General features: G+C 41.7%; 1 protein-coding gene across 4 annotated transcripts in view; it reads left to right on the plus strand.

Annotated features, from left to right (window-relative positions):
- Positions 1–20,241, plus strand: part of PIEZO2 (piezo type mechanosensitive ion channel component 2) — a 405,850-nt gene that overhangs the window by 129,110 nt on the left and 256,499 nt on the right. The window lies entirely within an intron of this gene.

Below are 20,241 nucleotides of genomic sequence, written 5' to 3' on the forward strand. Positions count from 1 at the left end.
TCATAGTTTTGATAGTGTTGATTGTCTGTCCCACATAATGTGATGCTTTCCTCTAATTGTTTTAAGATTGTTCTCGGCATCTTAAAATTTTAGTAATGTGCTTGTCATGTATTCTAGAGTTCTCTTTCTTTGTGCTTATCATTTTTTAGTTTCATTGAGATTCCTAAATCTCTAGAATGGGTGAAATATCACCAAAAAGTGCATTAGAAATAAACATTCTAGTCTATGTTCAAAATTTTGATACTCATAATAGTTTCTCAGATGCATACATTTGCTGAAACACATTGAATTACACACTTAAGTTCTGTACATTGAACTTTAGTTAGTTTATCTTTTATCCTAGATAAGTGATTCGATGAATTTATGTAAAATTATAAAAGGTGTATTAATTTTCCTACAAATGAATCTGTTAGGACTAAATCTGGGAATTCCATTTACCAGTTTGAGGACACTTAAAATCTCTGCACATATTTTAATCTTGTAAATCAGTGGAAGGGAGTGTCTAACCTTGAGGCTATGTACAGCTTTTTAATCATTTTCTCTGGCCCTGCCAAAGCAACTGATGGGAAGACTTCAAATTCAGAAAAATCTATGGCAGGCTCATTTTTAAATGGATGGTGATTTATGGCCTGTGAATGATATTATGAATACCCAAATGGCCTTTGGTAGAAAACAATTTTCCCATTCTGGAATAATGAGAGCTTCTATTTAAAAATGCAGGATACATAAATATTATTTTAAAGGGGTATTTTAATATTTTTAAACTTGAGGGACATGAAAAGAGAGGGAAAAAAGAGAAATCATGAGCTTAAAGATAATGAGGAAAAGGAAATTTTTAATGTGTTTCTGTCCTGTTGGCCAGAGGACATAGGAGTGTAAACACACTTCTCTTGATATTTGATAAAGGTTAACCATTTTATAATGTATATCCTGAGATATTAGCCTTTGGGGTTCTGCCAATTAACATGATATTGAGGATCAACTGATACAGTGTATTAATTTGTTCATTCACTCATTCTGTATTTATTGTGTGCGACACCTAAGCGCTTTTCTGTGCGGAGAGAATACAGCAAAAATAAGGTCCTTGCACTTGTGACCATTTACATTTGAAAGAGAAACAAATGATTAAAGGAAAAGGAGAGAAAGTAATTGCAAGTCTTGGCGTGTGCCAAATAGGCCCCTGTCACAAGCAGGTCCAGGGGAGTTGTTGTCCATGTATGCATGAGTGTCTAGGAGAGGTCCTCCCAGGAGGCAAACATCTGGTCTTGACCTGAGCAAAGGCAAGAGGTATATAAAATCCCAAGGGAGAATTTGAAGTATCTCCTTGCCAGTTTTTTCTTTTGTTTTGTTTTTGTGAAAAAAATGTACCCTTGGAGCAACGGAGCCAAATTAATATAAAGGTGCATTTCTTGAAGTGTGATAAGGAGTGACATGAGATCGCACTAATATGTCTTTTGCTGGAAATGCCCTTTGTAGGTGGGTCACTGTTCTGTTGTGTGACCAGTGACCAAGAAGGCAGCAGTGAACACGAGCTTCTCACTTGGCCTAGCAGTTAGAGACAGAGTGAATCAATATGTGTTATCCATGGGAAAAGCAACAGAGGGGCCACTTTTTCAGTTATTGCTAGGTCAACATTCAGCGAGGACCCTTCTGTGCAAGGCACCGTGCCAGGCACCTAGGAGTGTCTGGAGATGTGGGACACTTGGCTCCTGTTCTCACAAGGCTCCTAAGAGGGTTATCACATTAGATCCATTATCTGGAGCGACATGAAAACAGCTCCTTTGATAAACTGGCTCCTTTGATAAACTCTTGTTGAATGCAATGAGAGCTCAGTTCAAGGAAATGAATGTCTTAGGAGGGTGCTCTGTCTCTGAATGACACTGTGTTAATAAAACCGAGATGCGTGGCCATGAGACCTATCAGTATTGAAATCTCAAAAACTGATTCTTGGGCCTGTGCCATGATTAAGCCTGTGACTGTGGAGCCTGCATCCCATCCAGGTACAGGTCAGGTCCTGGCTGCTCCACTACTGATCCAGCTTCCTGCTGTGCCTGGAAACATCGCAGGACGGCTCAAGGCCTTGGGGCCCTGCACCCGTGTGGGAGACTCAGAAGAAGCTCCTGGCTCCTGGCTTCTCAACAACCTATTTCCAGCCATTGTGGCCATGAACTAGTGTATAAAAGATCTCTCTTTTTCACTGTCATTCTGCCTTTCAAGTAAAAATAAGTATCTTCCTTTAAAAAGAAAAAAAACTGATTCTCCCTTTTGATTTGATAGTTTCCTTCTTCCGTGCATATTTGTCTTGAGGATTATTGGTTTATTTTGTGTTTTTTTTTTCCCTTTCTAATCCAATCCACTCCTTAGGGCAACAAAGTGGAAAGTAAACATATGACCTTTAAACCGTTCTCTGAACTTCTGAATCAGCCAAGCAAATGACGAAAGCTTTGTGCCAACAAGTGGGTGGCTTTGGCCCTCACTGATCCCTGCAGTCTCTTAGGGAGAATCACATGGAGTAGGAAGGGGGCAACTCAGTTGGAGAAGCTTTTGAAATATCAGAACAAGAGAGAGAGAGTTGGACTGGGTGGCCGAGAGGAAAATGTCAGCTGCGTATCTGATGAATCTCTAACCCAGCACATCTCTGACTTCCTGTCTAAAGCCCGCAGGATTCCCATGCAGAGGAACTGCAGGCAAAGCGTGAAAAGCCCATGGCCCAGAGCTCCAGGCCATTCTGCTAGCAACATGTAACCGTGAAGAGAGGGGTGCTCATGGGAAAACACAATTCATAGATAAGCATATTTGAGTGTAAGAAATATGAAATGCATAATTTCTTCGTAAGACATGTTTTCCAGAAAATCTTGGAGTCTTTCTTATACTGACAGTTCTTCCATCACGGTAGATTCATGGGAACTGACAGGGAAATTGGACAGGAAATCATTGTAGCAGGTCTGACCTGGGGGAGACTAAACAGACAGGCACTTTGTCATGTGCTGCCCCTTTTAGGCCTTTGCAGGGAAACATGAAAACCATCTGGTGTTGCATCAGCACGATACAAGTCATAACATGGCTTCAAAAAACCAAAAAAGGTGAAAGGGGCTACTGTTGTGGCATAACTGGCAACTAGGGGCCTGTGATACCAGCATCCCATAGGAGCATCAATTAATGTGCCGCTGTTCCACTTCCCATCCAGCTCCCTGCTAGCGATCTGGGAAAAGCAATGCAATACATCCTGGGGTTTGGACTCCTGCCACCCGTGCAGGAGTCTCAGATTAAGCTCTTGCTTCCTGACTCTGCGTGGCTCAGTACTGGCCAGAGAACCAGCAGAAAGGCGATTCTCTCTCTCTTTCTCTCTTTCTGTAACACTGACTTCCAAATAAATAAATCCTTAAAAACCAAAAACTAAAAAGCAACAAATAACATGACTATTAACTGTCTTTCTGCACTCCTATAATTTGTGTACTACGTTGAAAAAGTCATATACTTTTTAAAATGTTTGTTTCTCATGATACAGTTCCATAGGCTCAGGGATTCCCCCTTCCACCTTCACCATTCTCATTCACCTGCCACTGTTTTTCCTCCTCCATTACTAAATAGTCCTTAGCTAAGATTCGCAAGTCCATTATTCCACTATTTAAGTGTATTTTAACATTGTAGGTACTTCCGTGATCTACTTTGCTTTAAAGTACTTATTTTCATTTTATTTAAAATGCAACGAGAGAGAGAGAGAGAGAGAGAGAGAGAGAGAGAGAGAGAGAGAGAGAGAAAGCTTCTATCTGCTGGTTCGCTCCCCAAATGCCTACGACAGAAGCCAGAAGCTAGGAATTTGGGTCTCTATGAAGATGTCAGAGTCAGGTCCTTGAGCCATCCTCTTGAGCCTCCCACAGTGAGCATCAGCAGGAAGATGCATGCAAAGCAGCATCTCCAGGACCTGGAGCAACATTCACTGTTTAATGGGAGTAACACCTGTACTATTGCCCAACCCTGCCACCCTGTGTTCCGCTATTACATGAAACGTTTTCTTTGGACTCTAGCTAATATCTTGAATTGTGCTCAGCTTCCAAGTGCTGTCTAGCCAGGCAGCAGAAGAATGGCTGGGCAGAGGAAATGCACACCAACGGGCTATCTCCTACTGTGCTGAATTTACATTTGCGTCAGTCTCCCCTTGACCCCCTTCCAAGAGCAGTGCTCATTTTATGAGGAAGCCTCACCCAGCAGGTTTCCCTTTAGCTGTCAGAAGGGGGCTGGTTAATGAGCCAGACAGAATGCCTCCTGCCCATGTTGAGTGCTGGGATGGCATCACCTGTTCTCTAGAAAACATGCCCACAGAGGGTCAAGAGACTGTGCAAAGGAAGCCCTAATGCTTGGTTGCTTGTTCTTGGATTATCCAGTGTGGCCTGTTTTCCATACATAAAAGAGGAGCAGAAATTTTAGGAAGGCTTGAACAAAACTCTGCGTGTTCATGCATTTCGGATCAAGTGTGTCTTCTCCATCTGTTCAAATGTCGCTACAAGGCAACCACTTCATCATACGAAGGTTTAGGCATAGCTTCACACATTGTGTCCCTGTTTTTGGCACGGTGTCCTTCTAGAGATCGTGGAATGGTAGCAGATGAAGGCATGTGTGGGCCTCCTCCAGGACAACCGAGCACTTGAAGGCTACAGACGCTGTTCGTGACATGCTGCAAGTGAGTGAGCACCCTGCTTCCATGTTCCCCGGATGTGGGAAATGACCCTCACATAGCAAGGAATCTGGAATGCTAATTGGGAAATTTCTTGAATAGCAAAGTACAGTCGTTTTTGTAACTTTCTATTTAGGGGCATCTGACTTTCCAGTATCCTATGGTTTTTCTAAATTTGGGAGTTTTCAGAAACTCTATTTGGAAGACACGTAGAGAGAGGGGAGGGAAATCCTCGGAAATCCTCACCTGTTATTTGACTCTCTAAATATCCTCCACAGCCAGGACTCAGCCTGGTTATGAAAGCCAGGAGTTAGGAACGAGATCTGAGACAAGAACCCAGCTCCTTCTGCAATCACTTCCTGCTTCTTCGAGTGCACATTTCCAGGACGCCGGAGGCTGGAGCTGGGTGACTAATCCTGCCTCACATCTGGATATCTTTTTTTAAAAAAAAAAGATTTATTTCATTTTTGCTGGAAAGTCAGACATACAGAGGGAGGAGAGACAGAAAGAAAGATCTTCCATCTGATGATTCATTCCCCAAGTGACTGCAAAAGCTGGAGCTGAGCCAATCTGGAGCCAGGAGCCCGGAGCCTCTTGCGCGTCTCCCACGCGGGTGCAGGGTTTTGGGCCGTCCTCAACTGCTTTCCCAGGCCACAAGCAGGGAGCTGGATGGGAAGCGGGGCCACTGGGATTAGAACAGGTGCCCATATGGGATCCCGGCTCTTAAATGCTAGGATTTTAGTGCTAGACTACTGGCTATATTAATTCATGTGTCTACTGCTAAACCCTTCCCACTTCTTCTTCTTTCTCTTGTCATCTGTTTCATTTCTATTTTTAAAATTTTACAATATAATTTATATATTTTTCCAAATGTCTAATCATTTATTTGAAAGACAGATTCACAGAGAGAACTTTCTGCTGCTGATTTACCCCTGAAAAGATGGCAATGGGCAGCATTGGCCAGGCCAGACCAGGAGTTTAGGACCTCAACTAGGTCTTCCACCTGAGAGTCAAGGGCCCAAGATCTTGGGGCACTTTCTGCTTCTTTCCTAGGCACATAAATGGGGAGCTGCAATGAAAGTAGAGCAGCTAGGATTTCAACCAGAATTCTTACATGGGATGCTAGCCATGGTTAGCAGTGGCATAACCCACTACAACACAACACTGACATCCTTATCTTTTGTGGATCCCAAGGAACTGAGTTTAAAACCATTTTCAGCATGTTTCACAATTTTTCATTTTGCCCACAGTGATTCACATCTCAGGTGATTTCTCTGGCTTTCTCTCTCTCTCCACAGGATTCGGAGTTGTAGTTAGCAGGCTTATATTGAATGCGCTATTCCTCTTGGGCTCAATCTTCCACAGTTTCTTGGCATCAGTCCAGCTGTCCACTTCTCTCAACTCTTGTACTCATCCCCTTTACCATGGATTTGGTAGGTGCCCTCACTTAGATCCAAGGGCCCTCAGATGATGTTGTCATCTCCTAGTCTTTCAGGGCATTAACTTGTGATGCGTTCAGAGATTTTGGCTGTCAGCGTACAGTACTGTCTTCTTAACTGTCACAACATGTCCTGAATGAGCTTCAGGCAACTATGGACCCCAACTACATTTAATCAATTAAATCGCCCACTTTTCTGAGTAGTACGTAGACATATGATTTCTCTTTATTATACGTTTCTCCAATGTATCCAGGCTGTATGTGCTACCCTCCTGCTAGTCTCTCAGACACCCTCTGGATTTACCAGTGTGACAGTCACAGCACGCAGGCTGATGTTCTGTCACCGTTTACACAGGTACTACAGCATGCCAGAAGCTACAGCTGCGTGAGAATGCCCATGTCACCTCACTTCTCATGTAGGCTCTGCAGCATCTCATACTATCATCTCATACTATCAGCAAGATCCTGAGAGAGATCGCTTCCATAGAACATAGCACTTGTATCATTGCTCTACTTTATTATTGTTTGTGATCAGTTATTATTTATTGTGGCTAATCTCCTTCCATATAAATTAAACTTCATTGTTGGTACAGCTGTATGTTGTCTGCTGGGTATTTTGCCTACCAGATCTGCATGATCTATGCATCCTCACCAGCAACACCAGGCCCCTGTGTTTTCTGAAATCGCGAGGCCCTGGTGCCTCATGGCTTAGTCCTCATTCTTGTGGCCACACAGTTGGGAGTATAATAGATGACTTTCTGAGAAAACTCTCGCTGTTTTTCAGGTGTATATAAGATAACTTGTATATTTTTCTGGTCCTTTCTAGTCTTTTCTTTCTTTACTAATTTATCTGTATTCCAGCAGAGGCACACAGAGAGGGTGAGAGGGGAAGGGAGCTAGGAAAGCAGCAGCTCTGGAGAAAACATGTCGCACTGACATCAGTGCTTCTGATACTTGCCAAAGAAAGAGGCGCACTAAGATGTACCCACCTACAAGTGAAGGGTAGTGATGACCCCATGGATCACTCTGGCAGACGTCAGGGGGATCCGTGGTGACTGGTTTCAGGACCCTTCCAGGAGCCATCCTTGGGAGGATAACTGAGAGTGATGAACCCAGGCTTCTCTCCCAGCTGCAGGAAGAAGTCATGGTTAGATTGCCCGTGGATGAAAGCAACCGTGATCCACAGCAGAATTTCAGATTGTGCACCTGCAGCCATCCTAGCTTCAGGATGCCCATTCTCTAGGGCAGTCAGTGTCTGCACCAAGAGGACCACAATGACTCCGTGTAGTGCGGACCAAGGTGCTTACTCGTCCACTGTCAGGGTGGCTGCTTTTAGAGGGCCGTCTTCACTGAAGGAAGCTGCTCTACCCCAGTGCTCGGGCCAGGGCAGGGTGCAGAGACTCAGCCCCCTTGTCTCAGTTACAGAGATTTTTCACGGCCTTTCAAGGTCCCCAGACCTCAGGGAGCCAGCAAAGCTTGGCTGTGACCTGTGCTGCCCCCACAGCACCTTCCAACCTCACTGTTTGTGTTTTGGCACTTCTCTGTGGATATTTTGCAAAAGCTCTCCCCAGTAACTTCCTGGGTTCACATCTCCACCTCAGATCCCAATGCCTGATAATTCCTGTTTGCTTTCACCATTGCTATTCAGCATAATATTGGAAGTCCTCACTAGATTTATTAGGCAAGAAAAAGAATTTAAAAAAATTCAGATTGGAAACAAGGCAGTGAAATTACCCGTGTTTGCGGACAATGTGATTCTATATACAGGAGACCCAGAAGTCTCATTAAAGCACTATTGGAATGTATAAGAGAGTTTGGCAAGGTAACGGTAAAAAAAACCATCCAATATAAACTAATGGCTTTAGGGTATATAAAAACCTCTCCAAGATACAAGAATGAGGAAAAGCTTCTTGGAAAAGATACCAAAAGCATAGGTGGTCAAAGCCAAAATAAACACGTGGGACTACATCAAATTAAAAAGCAAAGGAAACGATCAACAAGACAAAGAAGTAACCAGTGGAATGGGAAATATCCTTGCACACTATGTAACAGAGGCGGCTGATATCCAGGATGTACAAAGAGTTTCAGAAACTCAACGACAGCAAACCAAATAACCTGGAGAAGAGATGGCTGAAGGAAATGAGCGGGCATTTTTCAAAAGAACAAATTCAAATGGCGACTAGACACATGAAAAAAATTTGCAAGGAGCCTAGCTATCAGAGAAATACAAATAAAAACCACATTGAGGTTCCACCTGATTCCAGTAAGACTGGCCGACATTCAGAACTCTAACAGCACCTGCTGGCATGCATTTGGGGCGAAAGCCACCCTACTCCACTGTTGGTACAAATCTAAGCTAGCACAACAGCTATGGAATTCAGTAAAGAGACTGTGTAGAGAACTGAAAATTGATCTGCTTTGGGCCGTCCTCGACTGCTCTCCCAGGTCACAAACAGGGAGCTGGATGGGAAGTAGAGCAGCCGGGACACAAACCGGCACCCTTATGGGATCCCGGCACATGCACTGCCACTAGGCTACTGGGCCTGGCCCCAAACCAACGTTCTTTTGGCCCTAGTAGACTACCGTTAACAACCACCACCACAACAAAAATGCAGTACAATAACAGGGCATAGTGTGGAATGCCATGTCCCACCGGCAGGCAAGCGGTGGAAATGTGCAGTCATGTGGCAGAGAGGGAAATGAAGCACTTGTTCTTGCATTGCCTTTGTAGTATTCCCAGCGATTCACTCATTAAGCAAAGAAATAAGAAAGGGTTTTGAGGAACGCCGGAATGGCAGGCTCTGTGAGAGTGCAGGTAGAAGATAAGGTGGACCTGCGTTCTTTCTCTTCATTTGTTTGCTTGGTTTTGATGACATGATCTTTCTTACAAGACCAAATGGCAAAGTACTAGTTACTTCCTACACTCAACCTAAAAGCTTGACTGCTGCTTTCTTTTGAAGTCCCCGCACACTTCCTGCTAACAACTATATTTAGCCTAATTTTTACTGTAAAGGACGTCCCTCAGCATCCTGTGTGTCCTCTGCCTTTACATTTGTTTCACCTGGAGAACAATGTTGCAGGAAGCTTTTTAAGCTTTTCAAGATATTTTTGTCCAAATGCAAGGTGTTTTTCTAAGTCCGTAGACTGCATAATGCTTCTACTTTGGTTCCAACTGAACCATAAATTAATAAGAAAAATATTAGCTTGAGGCAGTTGCAGAAAACTTGAATGTATTAAATTCCATCATTACACACCCATATTTAAATAATTAACTTAGCAGTAAATCTGTATCAGTTTGAATATGCTTGTTGTTTAATGTAACCATCAGGAAAAGTACCTAGCCTGAATTTTTCCTTTAAAATTTCCAGAATTTTAGCATAAGTATTCTTTCTAGATAGAAAATTTCAAAATTAGCTTACAAAAACTTGCATAATCACAAGAATGGTGTGGCTTCCACATTTGTATATTACATTTAAATCACCTGAAAGCTAAAAAATTGTAAATATTAGCTTTGGCATTAGACTCTGGTTTATTCCACACTTATGCAGAATGAGGAGCCAGATTTATACGTATGGTTAAATCGCAGTTCCTGAAGGGAACTTACAAAATAATAGTATTCTTTCTTAGCTCTATATTTGGAAACTATATCAAAGATTAACAATAGATATAAATAAAGTTGAAGTTAATTTTTAAATATTTTTTTAAAGATTTATTTATTTTTTATTGCAAAGTCAGATATACAGAGAGGAAGAGAGACAGAGGGGAAGATCTTCCATCCGATGATTCACTCCCCAAGTGAGCCGCAACGGCCGGTGCTGCACCGATCTGAAGCTGGGAACCAGGAACCTCTTCTGGGTCTCCCACACGGGTGCAGGGTCCCAAAGCTTTGGGCCATCCTCGACTGCTTTCCCAGGCCACAAGCAGGGAGCTGGATGGGAAGTGGAGCCTCTGGGATTAGAACCGGTGCCCATATGGGATCCCGGGGCTTTCAAGGCGAGGACTTTAGCCGCTAGGCCACAGCGCCAGGCCCTGAAGTTAATTTTTTTTAAGTTACTTTCTTTTCTTATCTTCTTTAAGGTTCAATATCTTTTGTTTAGACATTTTAGCCTTTGGAGAAAAATGGTATGGGGATGTAAAATTTGGTACTTCATCACTTTATAAATTATCTTATGAATTTGTCGATTGGCTTACTTTTGGGACTCATGTTGTTATCTTCAAGTCACGATGTCTATATTTTCCTCCTTCCAAATAGACTCCATTTTTTATGTTTCTAATTATTTTGGAATTTATTTATTTGAGAGCTTCACCTAGAGACAGGGAGGCAGAGAGAGAAAGAGAGAGAGATTTTTCATCTTCTTATTTGCGATGGCCACATGGTCAGGGCTGAGCCAGGCTCAAGCCAGCGACTGGCAGTTGAGTTGGGTCTCCCACTTGAGTGGCTAAGCACTTGGGACATCTTTTGTTGTTATCCCAGTTTATGAGTAGGCAGACAGTCAACATCTTGCAAAGCTGAACTACTGCAGAAATTTTGGGCTAGTCTTTGATTCAGACTGATGCGATAGATTCTGGATCTATAAGAGAACTGGTTTGACCGGCCTGCTATGTCAACTTCTTCTGGTTTGATTCCATGTTCCACAGTTGGTAAAACCTGTCCTGTGCTCCCAAGAGGACAGCACTGCTCCATGTGGCCATGCTTCTTACAAGGTTGGGAAGGGGTGTGGTTATCTGATACGTGCTTGGTTCCAGGTGAGCAGTGGTATATCCTGGGAAAGGGGCTCATTTGGATTGACAAGTGGAGGGGATTATAAAGTGCAGGGAAGCTGTAGCTTCCACCTTGCGGCCCTAAGCTAGCTATTTAGCTACCCCATCTCATCCCCCTGTTACAGATTTCCAACCACTGTTGATAGACACAGACTCATCGTATCTTCTGTAGCTATTCCTGAAGATGGGGACATAGGCCTTGCATATTCTAGGTTCCCAAATCTCTTCTTATTTCAGCTAATTGGTTCATCTCACAAGATAGAGAATTTCCATTCAGTATCAATTATTGCTTCCCTCTGAGAAGTTACTGGTTTCTGGAACAATTTCATCAGTCAGTATGAACAAAACTGGAAAGAAGCACAGATTAGGGTCCAGCACCATAGCCTAGTGCCTAAGGTCCTTGCCTCGAATGTGCCAGGATCCCAAATGGGTGCAGGCTCTAATTTCAGCGGCCACACTTCCCATCCAGCTCCCTGCTTGTGTTCTGGGAGGGCAGTTGAGGATGGGCCAAAGCTTTGGGACCCTGCACCCGTATGGGAGACCCAGAAGAGGTTCCTGGCTCCTGGCTTGGGACTGGCTTAGCTCCAGCCATTGTGAATCAATGGACGGAAGATCTTCCTGTCTCTCCTCCTCTCTGTATATCCACCTTTCCAAAATAAATATATAAATCTTTAAAACAGAAAGAAAGGTAGATTAAATTTTACCATTTCCCAAATACTAGGTGTTGACAGACTGTCCTGTGCAGGTTATAAAACCATCTATCCCTCACACGAAGACTTTCAGTGAACCCTCTACTTTTTATGTTTCTAATTATTAATGAGTATGTATTTATTAGATGGTGTATCTGGATCATTTAAATTTTATATATATTCATAATTTTATGTAAATGGAGTGCTTACTTCAAACATGTGGATAACATTGTAACATAGTACCCTCAATTACTTCTGTACACACTAACACTGTCCAAACTAGTAAAACATATCACTTCCAGAACTATCGTGTGTTCACTGGAGAAGAGTCATAATTGGGAGTGGAGTGTGTGAATGTGTGAGTTTAATATAAGCATCTTCTTAATTAACTTCTTTTGCTATTCTTCATTCTTATAATTCCAGGTTTTCCTGTTATTATTTTTATTTGGCAAGAAGAAATTACTTTACCTTCCGTTTAGAGCAGATCTGAGAATATCAAATATTTTTTGCTTTTGTTCTTAATGTTTTCATGATGTGTAGTATTCTGTCATCTGGTTTTCATGGTATGGGATCAAAATATGTGATCTTCATATAGTTGCTTCTTTATAAAATGTGTTGATCTTCTCTAATCATCTTCAAGAGTTTTTATTTTAGGTTTGCAATGGGTTATCTTTTTGGTGTCTCAGGTGAATTTATCCTCCTCAAGGTTTGCTGGGATGATGATACATGTAAATTATATCATTACAAACTTTATGGAATCTGGGACTGGCATCATGGTGTAATAGGCTAAACCTCTGTCTGCAGTGCTGACATCCCGAATGGGCGCCAGTTCGAGTCCTGGTTGCTCTACTTCTGATTCAGCTCCCTGCAGTGCCTGGGAAAACAGCAGAAGGTGTTCCAAGTCTTTGGACTCCTGATCGTGTGTGTGAGACCCGGAACAGTCTCCTGGCTTTGGACCAGCCGCACTCCTGACATTGCAGCCACCGGGGAACTGAAGCAGCAGATGAACACCTGTCCTACCTCCCTATCTGGCCAGCTTTCCCTATAAATCTGCTTGTTAAATAACAATAAGCAAATCTTATTTTTAAAAAGAGGGAATTCCTAGGTATTGTTCAGACCCTTTGCCTGCCTGACTTACTTTCTCATCTTAGTTGGTAATTCTGACCACACGGTGAATGACTTGTATGTCTCCCCTGGTCTCTGACATTGCACTGTACTTTCCCATCTTTTACTGCCTGGTCTTCATATTGGAGGGTCTCTGTTCATTTCTGCACGATTCTTAACTCAATCCTCTGTCACCCTCACCCAGATGTTGAACTATCTTCAGATACTGAATTTTTCCGCTCTATTAATTGGGGTGGGGGAGGCCTCTATTCTCTGCTGATAGCTTTGATCTTTGTCTTATTTCAGCATTATTTACCTTTATATTATGGAACATGATTATAATGGAAGTTTAAAAATTATCTTTTAGGGCCCGGCGTGGTGGCCTAGTGGCTAAAGTCCTCACCTTGAACATGCCAGGATCCCATATGAACACCTGTTCTAATCCCAGTGGCCCCATTTCCTATCCAGCTCTCTGATTGTGGCCTGGGAAAGCAGTCGAGGATGGCCCAAAGCCTTGGGACCCTGCACCATTGCAGGAGACCTGGAGGAAGTTTCTGGCTGGCTTCTGGCTTTGGATCGTCTCAGCACTGGCCACTGTGATTTCTTAGGGGGTGAATCAATGGACGGAAGATCTTCCTCTCTGTCTCTCTTCTTCTCTATATCTGACTTTCCAACAAAAAGACAATATAAGTCTTTAAATATTATCTTCTAATACTTTCAGTATCTGGGTGATTTCAAGGATTGTTATCTTTGTTATTGCCTTTTGTTTAAAATGGCCAGATTTTTCCCCCTGGTTCTCCATATATTTAATATTTGGGGATTTGATCCTGGATCCTGAACACTGAATTTTGTGCTGTGAGATTCTGGAGAACAAGAGAAAGCTTCAACCAACACAGATCAGTCAAAAGGTAGAAATTATAAATGGTAACCAAACAAATGTGTGAGATGGAAGATAGAATCATTTAAATAGAAAAAAATGACTAGAGCATTTCAGTACCATATTTGAGCAGTCTGAAAAAAGAGTCGATGACCTTAAAGGGAGAAAGAGCTAAGAGAACAAAAATGAAGACGTGGAGATGGAGCCTGCAAGAATTCTGGGACAACGCCAAGCCACAGATTGGAATAGAGAAAAGAAGCAGAAATCGTATTTGAAAAAAAGTAATGATTCCAAGCATGCCATGTTTTAAGAAAGATATATGTGTGTGTGTACATTAGAGAAACTCAACAACCATCCAGAAGATAGAGTCACAGGAAACACAAAGGAAACGCAAAGCAAGCAGAGAACAGTGCAAACGGCAAGAAGGGATCATCACAGCTAAAATACCTTCACAGAAGTTAACAGCAGATTTTCATGAGAAATCATAAAGGCCAGCAGAACTGGAATGACTGTTTCTAGGTGCTTAAATTAAAAGGGGGGGAGGGGACTCAATGGAGAGTTCGTGTGAAAAGATGTAATCCTTAAGAAAGAAAGATCAAGTCCAGTGTATGGCACAGCGGATTAAACCGCTACCTGTGATGCTGGCTGGCGTCCTGTAGGAACACCGGTTTCAGTCATGTATGCGTGATTTCTGATCCAGCTCCCTCCTTGAAAATGCACCTGGGACGCAGTTACTTTGGCCCTCCCTACCTTATAGGAGACATGGCTGGAGTACGAGTCTCCTAACTTGAACTTGTCCTAGTCTAGCTATCATAGCCATTTGTGAACTGACCGAGTGGATGGATGCTTTCTCTCTCCCTTTCTCCCTCCCTCTCTCCTTCTTTCTCACTCTGTCTCTATCCTCTCTCTCTCTCTCACTCACACACACTCTCTCTCTTCCTCTCTCCTGCTCTCTCGCTCTCCCTCACCTTATGTCCTTTGTCTTATTTATTTATTTAATTAGTTAGTTAGTTACTTTTTTTTTCTGGAAAGGCAGATTTACAGAGAAAAGGAAACATCGAGAAAAAAGATCTTCCATCTGCTGGTTCACTCCCCAAGGGCCCTCTATGGCTAGAGCTGAGCCAACCTGAAGCCAGGAGCTTTTCCTGATTCTCCCACGCGGGTGCAGGGTCCCAAGGCTTTGGATCATCCCTTACTGCTTTCCCAGGCCACAAGCAGGGAGCTGGATGAGGAGTGCAGTAACCGGGATTAGAACTGGCACCCACATGCGATCCCAGCAGTTGAAAGGTGAGGATTGAGCCACTGGGCCATCATGCATCTTAAGATGTAAGGATACATTAAGAATTTTCCAAGATAAAGCAAAGCTTGGGTAATATATCAGTAACAGTCTGCCCTGGAGTGATAAAAGGAATTATTTAGGCTGAAATAAAAGGACATTAGATAGTAATTTACGTTCAAAGAAATAAGGAATTTTAAAAATGGAAGGTGTAAATTCATACATAAATGTATAAATATTATGCTATCTTTTGGTCATAACTCCTCTTTTTTTTTCTAAAGAAATTGAAAAATAAGCTTGTGAAATAACCATGACAACGTAATGGGCATACAACGTATAAAATATACATTGTAACGACGCAGTATAAAAGGGGAAGTGGAAGCCATACATCAACAGAGTTTGTGTGTGGTACTGAGGTTAATGGACAGTACAATGGACGTTTCTGTAAGTTTAAGATGTTCATTGTAATCCCTATGGTAGCACCAAAGATGATGTGTACGACATAAACACAAAGGAAGCGAGAGTGGACATGTAATTCTAATCAGTAATTGCACTGATGCAAATGAGTTAAACTATCTGTTGAAAGTAGAGATGCTAAAAAGATAATAAAATGTGGTATAACTATATTTTACTTGTAAGAAACTCACCTGAAGCCCAAAGTCCTAATAACAAATGTGAAAGAATCGAAAACGATATTCAAATAGTGATTTTAGAAAGTGCCCAAGTCAAAGTAATTATATTAATAACGGTCAGTACATACTTTAAATCAACCACTACTAAAAGAGAGGATAGTTATAAATATACACTCACATATAATGTACATTTATCTATCTATCATACACATGATGTGAATATATATGTGCATGAACATGATATCTGAATCTGTATATGCAGATACATATATGGTATGTATATGAGTACATGAGTGACAAGCACATGAAAGGTGTATCCATCAAGAAGGTGAAACAATTATGAACATACATTGAACAAATAGCAGAGCCCCGGGCCCGGCGTCGTGGCCTAGCGGCTAAAGTCCTCGCTTTGAATGCCCCGGGATCCCATATGGGCACCGGTTCTAATCCCAGAGGCTCCACTTCCCATCCAGCTCCCTGCTTGTGGCCTGGGAAAGCAGTCGAGGACGGCCCAAAGCTTTGAGACCCTGCACCCACGTGGGAGACCTGGAAGAGGTTCCTGGTTCCCGGCTTCGGATCGGCGCGCACCGGCAGATGCGGCTCACTTGGGGAGTGAAACATCAGATGGAAGATCTTCCTCTCTGTCTCTCCTCCTCTCTGTATATCCGGCTTTCCAATAATAATAAATAAAAAAAAATAGCAGAGCCCCAAAATACATAAGCCAACAAATTATGTGGCCAAAGGAAAAGTCGCGATATTCCCAGAACACAAAACTCACTAAAGTTAACAGAAAATGAAATCGGAAATATGAACAAACTTATAAAAGTGAAGGGTAATAGGGTAATAGGGACTATCATACCCAGATGTGAGGATACAATGTAGTGTGCATTTCTACTTCCAAGTCCAAGATGGACTCCCAATGAAACTGTTGACTGTCTCTTAGCAATAGGACAATAGGATGCTGGACTCCTACAATGTCAGGACACACTTCAAGAGCAGAATGACAGACTTAGGACTGTTTATGAAGGATTATATTATTGTAAAAATAAAGGGGGGATCAGGGTGTATGTGTGTGGGCGGGGAACTGAGTGAGGGGAAAATTCCAGAGCCTATAGAACCGTATCATATAATAATAAAGATACCCCCCAAATTAAAGAAATTGACCTAATCAAAACTATCAACCAAGAAAAAGTCTTGCAATGAGTAGTTTGGTGAATTTCGCCAAGTACTTCTCTCTCTCTCGGTTGGTATTTAGGTAGGTAGACACACACACACACACACACACACACACATGTATAATGTGTCTTTGCACTGAGGAAATGTTGATATAGAAATGCTTAACAAGCAAAACCTATTTGCTTATATAGCGCATAATTAAACTTTCTTTAACTGATCTTGAGAAAATCTCTCTCTCTGTTAATACTTGTTTCCATTGAAAGCAATAAAAACCACAGTGGGCTTGAGGACAGCTGGAAAGAGCAGTTACCCTTGGGTTCTTTCATTTACTTCAAACCTTTAATTACACAAAACATTAATCAAATCAGTCTCACCAAAGTAAGTGTTCCTTTGAGGAATTGATATAGGCCTAAACTGGATTGTTTGAAAAACTGAAAAAGATGAAGACGATGCATTTGAGAATGAAACAGTACAGACATCTTTTACTTGTTTTTTCTTTGTAGTTATGAAGTTATGACAGCTACAGTCCAGTCTTATGGGTGATTACAAGTGTTTCCTAGAGGTGTTTCCTGGCCTGCGCTTTCTCTGGTCCCTGTGTGCAGCATGCCTGAGGCTCCCAGCCCAGCACAGCACAGCACACAGCCATCCCTACGTAGCCCCAAGCAGGTGTGTGGAGTGTCAGCCATGACACAGCAGTCACAGGGCCCCAGGGGACAGGGCGCACACACACTCTGCAAAGAGAGGATGTGGAGTAGCATGGTTTCTCCTGATCTCCTTTGTCTGGCAGACCCAACCAGTACAGCTTTTAATGGTGACAACCCATGAACTACAAAATACGTGTGAATTATACCTGTGGATACAGGAGCTTCAGAAAGGTCACTCAAATGCACGTTTTGTTGGAATAGCATTTCACCTGAACTATTGGAAGCTCCCTTGTATTTACTAGTGTTCAATCACACTTGTTCTTGCGTTTAAGAGTCTCTCATTCCCAATGCAGAATGAGTTACTATGGAGAGTAGACTTTTTTTTTTTTTCTCAAAGTTGAAGGCATCTGCATAAGCATAATGACAAATTTTGGGGATGAAACTCAAGTCTGAACAGGGACTCATATTTCATACATAGTTTATAGCAGTAAGTAGATGGTAATTTCATGAAATAATAGTTTTAGTGAGCCTGCATTTTTACTGCAACCCAAAACACTAATCAGGTGTAGAATTTTCTCCTTTAGATATCATGTGTATGTGCCGAAAATGACAGATATTGGAGTATTTTGATTGTAGATTTTCAGCTTTTTGCTGCATTATTTGGTTAACAAGCACACTCATTCATAACTTGTGTTTATGTTCAGAAATAAGATGGGCTTATATTTTTTGTCTTATTTCAGCTTTGACATTGTAGTTACTCTATCCTCATGAAGTATTTGGGGTGGATTTCTGATTTTTCATTTCATTATTTTGAGAAGGATGAGAGTTGGAGACCAATGGTGTCTTAATCACTAGCCCAAATACCAACCCCAACTTTCCTTTTTCTACTTTCTGGAAACATTTTTTTAAGTTTTTTTCTTTATTATTATTTTATAACACAGTTCTGTAGGCTCTGGAATTTCCTTTACCCTCTCCCCAAAACCCTTCCTACTGTACAACAATTTCCCCCATATCATTACAATTGTATAGTTCTTTATAAAGAGTCATAAGTCCATCATTGAGGACATGGACAATGGCAGAGAGCCCAGCATCTCATTATCATGACACATCCAACAGTTTCATTGGAAGTCCATCCTCGATCCAGAAATAGAGATGCACACTGCACCATATCCTCACATCTGGACATGATCGTCTCCACGACACAGTCACTACATATCTCCCTAACTTAAAAGCCACAAAGCAAAATCAACAAGAAGAAAATAGAAATTTAAAATGCTGTGAAGTTAAACAACATGCCACTGAATGACTAATGTGTCACCGAAGAAACGAAAACGAAAATCAAGGACCCTCTTAAAGAAAATGATGCTACGGTATGATTCATGTGTCGTTGAAGAACTTAATGATATAAAAAAAACTATCTTGAAGAAATGAAATAAAAACAAAAGCAACAAAATCCATGAGATATAATTTCTGCTGATTTCTATTGGTGAGATGTGTCTCCTGTAGGCAACAGATAGATGGGTTTTACTTTTTAATATATTCCACTAATCTATGGCATTTCATTGACGAGTTCAAGTCATTTATATTCAGGGTTAAAATGAATAGGTGGTAATTTGGTTCTGTCATTTACCAATGGGTCGTTCATTGATTTAGTCTTCTGTTGTATCTGGGATGGTCTTCACATTTACCTTTGGTTTTGGTGGGTGCTATTCCTCTTCTCTGTCAAGAGAACATCTTGAAGTATCATTTGTAGGGCAGGTTTGGAAGAGGTATATCCTTTTAACTTTTCTTTATTGTGGAAGAGTTTTATTTCATTTTCAAAGACAAAGGAAAGTTTTGCTGGGTATGTTATCCTGGGCCGACAATTTTTTGCTTTTAGAGTCTGGAATATGTCACTCCATTCTGTTCTCGACTGTAGAGTTTCCTGTGAGAGGTCTACTGTGAGTTTAATTGGCATTCCTCTTTATGTCGATTGATTTTTTTCATGTGCACAGCTAAGGATCTTTTTCTTATGTTCGAATGAAGAGAGATTGATGATTATGTGTCTTGGTGAAGATTACTTTTGGTCAAGCCTGTTGGGAGTTCTGTTCCCCTCCTGGATGTTATTTTCCAATTCTTTCTCTAGATTAGGAAAGTTTTCCTTTATTATTTCATTAAATACATTTTTAAACCCAGCTTGTCTTTCTGAACCTTCTGCGACTCCCATAACTCTGGTATTTGGCCTTTTAATTGTGTTTTTCAATTCTTGAATGCTTTCTTTTTAGCTTGACCCAGCTGTGCTTCAAGCTTTTTGTTTGTTTCTCCCTGGTGACAGGAAATATCTTCTACTTTTGAGATTCTTTCTTCTGCCTCCTTATTTTGGAGACTCTCCACTGTACTTTTAATTTGCTCCACTGTATTTTTCCTTTCTGATATATCACCCTGATTTTTTTTCAATGTTGCTATCGGTTGTATGGCATATTCCTTAAATTCCTTTATATGCTTGTTATTAATAAGAAGCTTTATAACAAGTTTTCTGAATGCTATATCCCCCATTTTCTTGATGTAGTCCTCAGATAGCTCTGAGGTGGGCAAAGGGTTTTGCTCCTTTGCATGGGAGCCTTCAGTTATATTCATTTTGCCTCTGTCTCTTCTTTTGTTCTTGGTCATTGTACTTCAGGTTATCACATTCTTCTCCTTGGGGCAGGTTTCTAAGCTGTGTCACCCACAGGTCTACAATTCAATTTTACTTATTGCAGTTGGTACATGGCTCTTTGTTTGCAGTCACTTGTGTCACCCTTGCAGCGAGTTCCAGGTCTGGGTTCTTATGCTTGATTTCCACCATGGTCTCTGTAGCCCCAGCTCCTGGCTCACCACACTTCTCCTGTGATACCGTGCTGAGGCTGCACCGTTGTCTGTACAAACTTTCTCCCACTTCTGATTTGAGTAGGTCCTAGGATTAGGGAGACACCAGGAGTCCTATATGGCTA

Source organism: Ochotona princeps, chromosome 18, assembly GCF_030435755.1.
Source record: "Ochotona princeps isolate mOchPri1 chromosome 18, mOchPri1.hap1, whole genome shotgun sequence".
NCBI lineage: Eukaryota > Metazoa > Chordata > Mammalia > Lagomorpha > Ochotonidae > Ochotona > Ochotona princeps.